Here is a 5,825-nt window from a genome sequence, read left to right as displayed (position 1 = left end):
CCTTAGCCTATAAATTGAATCCCATCCCAAGCCATTTCATCAACAATCTTTGAGCTAAAGTTACCATGCTATTTTGAGAACCAAAGCCATCAATATTACCCTTATAATGCCAAATTGAGAGCTCACAAAGCTACCAATTTTCCATTACCCATCTCCATTGAAGAAGCTTTTGAGCATCTTGAGCATACATCCACAACAAAAGGACACATCTACAGAATCAAGAAAGCATGGAGTTCTTTTTCTTGTGAGGTTTGCACTTCTTGTTTTCTTCCTTTTTCTAAGCATATATGTGAATTTAGTTTTTGGTTTGTGAATGTTTACTTTATTTGTTAATGTTCTTTGCATCCTGATTCTGGTTCTATAGCAAGAACCAGTGAATTGTTGTGCAAATTCTGACCTCAAATTTAGAAAATTCGCTTCTTCCCGATTTCAACGATATATTGAAGTGCCTAATTTGGACAAAAAATGGCCCTGATATGGCCATTCAAAAATCAAGGTTCTGGACTACATCAGATCATTAAAATTCAAAAATTTAAAATTTATATAGTCAAGACTATATAAAAACTTTAAATTTATTCAAAAATTTCACCATGTGCGTTTGAAGCTTCTTTGAATTTCATTTTCATTTTCACTTTTATGTTCAAAGTTTCCTGTCCATGCCACTTGTCGAAGTCTGACTGGTTGTGACCCCTTTTGAAATATTTGTAATTAATTAATTAATCACATTTCCTCCTCGTAGCACCAGAAGCTCCTCACACTTCCATTTACACTTTTACGCTCGTGCATTTTCGTAACAGTGAAGGCTTTTGAAATTTTCCTTATGTTCTTACGACTGAGCATATCCCCAGACCCTTCAAAATTTTGATTTACACTTTTACATGCACAGATCTCCTTTACACCTCTACAACCTCGAACATATCCCCGAAGATGTTTAGAATTCATTTCTCGATCCTATGGGGTCTTCAACTCGCATACCATCAGAGAGCTTCAAAAATTTCTTTAAGTCCACACGGGCTTGTTGGGCCTTTATGTTCATACGGGTCAGGTGTAACACTGAACACCTTCCAAATTTGGTTCATGACCATATGGGGTGGGTGTAACATCGAAGGCCTTCTTAGTGTTTCTTATGCTCATACACTTGGGTGGAGTCTTCAATGAGTCAAAATGTGTTGACTCTATTGGTCAGATGGGCCCCTCCCTGTGCATGCCTCACGTCTTAAAAGGCACACTGTCTTTAGACACCATACCATTAGTGTGCAATGGTATTTAAATATTTTGATAATCCAACCCACGGGGCATGTGGGATATTGTGTTATAATTGTTTCTTGCCCATGCTCCCGATTTTTTACTATGGGCTACCCTTTTATGTTTGCGTGTGCCTTGTGACTTCTATGGCATCTTTGGACTTTAACCTATGGAGGTATCCTTTGATGTATGTGAAGCTTCCTTCAAATGCCAACTACTCATTTGGCATGATCTGCCCTATTCTGCTCACCCTACCTTCTCTACATGAATTTTTTTTATACTGGGTGGCTTTCTTTGTCTTTGGTGGCATTTGAAACTCATCTGCCTATGGATTTCTTCACTGTGCAAGGCTTTTTCTATGTTTCATATATTGCGGTGGCTTTGATCTTCCTTTAAAACTAGCAGTTTCTCTTTGTAATGTGAGGCTTGCCTTTTGTGCTATGGGTTCAGCTTCTTTTTATCAGTGGCTTGGTCTCATCACATGAGCTCTGTTCCCCTTTTTTTATGCCAACTCCCATGTCTTATGGCGTGGGCAGCCTTTTTTCTTGTGTGGATTGTAGTCTTCTTAGCAAGGACTTTTATTTGATGTGCCCTGTTCCATCCTCAAAATTGCATCATGTGTGTGGATGAATCTATGGTTTTAGGACTGAGTGCGTAGATCACATTGAGGAGACCCCATGACCATGTACAAGAGTAGTATCATTCAAAGCCAATTATTTTCCCATACCTCTTTCATAAACTTCAAACCTCTCCATTTGATGTCTACCTTTTCAACAATGAACATAAAATGGATTTTTTGAAATGCCAAAACAATCTCCAATTTCATCTTGATCACCATTTCTCCTATCACCCTATCATTCTGATAAGATTAGTCAGACCTAGAAGTGGATCCAACTAAAAAAAAATTCATTTTCGAACACTGAGCTGGAAAATTGATCAACTGAACATCTGATACTGACTGGAATCCAATTCGAGCACTCAACTACTCCTTAAAAACGCATGTTCCATTAATTTACAACTTGTTAATTCTGCGCCAAGAGGTCTATTGACTGGCCTTAAAAAATGACAAGAACACCTAATCAAGCTCTAGAAAACTAGCACACTAACTTTGTGTTCTGCACACTTGCACCCCATTGAATCTCATCTCGTAATGACATCAGGGTTAGAAGATATTCGTTGTCAAAGTCACCTACTCAAATTTACCTGCAAACAAACATGTCAAAAAATACTAAATCGTGTTCGGATTTGGCTTTGAAAACTAGGATATTGGTTCTCTATCACGAGGTGAGTATAAGTTTTTGATTTGGGCTCATGATGAATAACTGGGTGCAAATGGCAAGTGGTCAAAGTGAGCTACTCAGAATTTGTAGATTGAAAACAATGTCTAAAAAGCAATTTTTGCAAATGGAATTAATCTGGCAAAGTGTGCAAATGGATTCATCAAGATGTGAAAACTGGCACACTTAAAGTATTTTTGGAGGACAACACAGGAGTACAACCCATTCAATCTTACCAATCATGTATTTCAAGATATAACATCTCGAATAGGGGTTCTAAAAATCTACAAATACTGACACTAGTAAAACTTTTAGAAATTCCATTTGGAATCGCGTTTGAAAACTAATCAAACGGATTCGTCAAGAGCTAAAAATTGAAACATAACAATTCTTTGATGTCTAAAATAGTAACTGACCAACTTTGAGGGATTCGAAACCTAGACAAATGGACTCAAAAAAACTTGAAATCTGAAACATAGGCTCTTAGGTATGGACACTAAACACTCCCAAAGTATAAATTCATGACACATTTATAGGTGCGAGATATTCAAATGCAAACAAGGCCTTTTATCGCTGTTTGACAGAGGTGAAAATGCAAATTTCAAATATGCTTGAAACAAGACTTCACCAAACAACTCAGAATGTCAGTTTAACTTCATGGAAAACTTAGACACACTAAATGAAGGGTGTTAAAAACATTAAACACCTCATGGGGCTCAAAGGTATAGTTGGGTACATATGCGTTTATGGGGCTTGATTTGACTCAAAATTTCAAATAAATGCTCAAAATGAGAACGCAATTTTGAGTGCTAATAGGATCTAGAAACTCAATACTCTACTCTTTACAAAAATTTAATAACTTACCAAAAATTTCCATCATTCCAACATTGAAATTTCTTTCGTTAGATGTAGGACTATATTTCTTGAACATATTTGCCATGGATCTCCCAAAGTTGTTAAACTTTACCTTCAAGGACCTGACGGACTGATACCAATTATTAGAAACAATAGTCCACTGAGATAACTAAGAGTGGGGGGAGTGGGGTGCGGGGGGGGGAGGGGAGGGTGGGGGTGGTGGGTGAATCAGTTATCCAATAATTAAAACATTCGTCTTCTTTAAACAAACTAAACCATTCAACCAAAGTAAACATAATAAAATGCACAAAGATAATTACACTAGATATGTTAACTAGGAAAGCCCTTGATCAGGGGAGAACCCTAGTGGTAATTATTTCCATAAGATGATGTACTAATATAAATATTCCTTGTTAGAGGATGGACCCTATTAGGAGCCTATTACAAAATTTAGTAGAATGATTTTCTATTAGGAGACTTTGAATCCCTATTAGGAGATTCCAACCCTAGTAGGAGTTGTGCCAACCCTATTAGGAGTTGTAGTACATTTTATGCAAGATGAGCCCACTATCAAACCTTGTAGACTATGTTATGAACCTCAAATCCAAATATCAAACCTTAGATCACTTAGCAAAACCTCAACAATGAAGTTTCCTTCACTTCTAGACTACTCTACTCAACTTTGCATTCCACGCTCTCTGCTACTTATAGTCAATCATCAAAACATGTCATTCCATGCCATGATAAAATAAAATGTCCTTCTTTTATACCAAGTCCTCAAAACAATTCCTTAAGTCAGCTATTAGACCTTCTCAATTAATTATTATAGGACCACATTGAGAACATTTTACACTTAGCAATAACATTAATCTTCCACCTTAAAACTTTAATAACTTTCCATACACACAATATTATGATGGTGAGCATAGCCATGTCATCACCAACATGTCTTCTTCCTAGCATCAACCTTGATTCTTAGAATAACAACTTTTCTAAGAGATATAACAAGTTTACTAGAACATGTGTCTATAAATTCTATCTCAAAATAGATATCACCAAAACTTACATAACTTCTTCTAGACTTATCCTTTCTTCATACAATGTAAAATAAATATACCATATACTCAAAATTATCTCCCATAACCTTAGATAGTGTAAACACTCAACTCATCATCCATACCAACTTGATCTTTATGTTGTACTTCTGTCAAATACCATTGAAAATTTCTATGTTGATATCAATGACAAACTTAGTCATGAATATAACATATCATCATAGTAATATATCTATAATACTCCCCCCATAGGAATATCATCAACATTCATTCTTGCAACCAATATTTTAATAGTATGTAGCTACGAATGTGGACATGCATGCACCTCACATAGCTGCACATGTGTATAGGTTCACAACTACAAATAGAAGCCATTCAAGGGCTAAAGAATCACAATTGTACACTTGTAAGGGTGTGCTAGGTGTGTTGAAATGCACATGGTATTTTGGGAAGATAGAACTATTTTTTATTGTATTTTAACTATTTTTGACTTGTTAGGGTTGGTTCAAGAACAAATTTTAACATAAACTAATGATTATTTCTCTTGTGTAGATAAGATGGCATCCTCATCCTCTTCAATGGTGGAAAACATGGGTCTAAAACTAGTTTCTTTCAAGTATCAAGGGGCACCAAGGAAATCAAGGTTTCATGGTGGACATGTTGAGATAAAAGATACGAAAATCAAACATATCGATTGGAATGCATTCCTCACGTTATGCAAAAAATTTGAAAAGAGACCAGCAATGGTGTCAGTGCTCATCTATTATGGCCTTATCAACACAACATCACATCCAAAATTAGTTCAATCCTCAAGACTCATAATGAACCTTGAGGAACACTATGTGACCAAAGAGAAGTTAGTTAAGAGCATTACATGAGCGATAATCTTGGATCTCTAACCTAAGAACATTGAGAAGGTATTTTACCTTCCTAGAGTGGACCAATATCTAAAAATAACATATGATAGAGCAGAATGATGGTACAAGGATAATTTGAAAGAAGTACAGGAAATAGTGCAACCCTCCTTCCTCATTTATATAATACTAGTGGGTCACAGAGTGGGTAAGGTTGACATGAGAAGGGGTTATATGAAGGATGATATTGGGTATGCAATTGTGCTATTGACAAGAGTTATGGGACTCCTAGCATCAAGTCACCTTCAGACCTAGATAGTCCACTTTATTGAGACCATCAAAATGGAAATTGGCCTACCATGTAATTTCTACCCCTAGTTAACTTTTCATGTTGGATTACTAGATTCTTTTAGGCCATTTTTATGACTAGCAGTACTTGGTTACCAAATTTGATTAGATGTTTTTCAGATTCAGTTATATATTTGATGAACTACTTGATACTTAGTTATTTCATGTGTTCATGATTATGCTTTCGATGA

This window comes from Cupressus sempervirens, chromosome 8 (genome assembly GCF_028749045.1).
Source record: "Cupressus sempervirens isolate cs-2001-9-10 chromosome 8, ASM2874904v1, whole genome shotgun sequence".
Lineage (NCBI taxonomy): Eukaryota > Viridiplantae > Streptophyta > Pinopsida > Cupressales > Cupressaceae > Cupressus > Cupressus sempervirens.
This window is presented reverse-complemented; position numbering follows the sequence as displayed.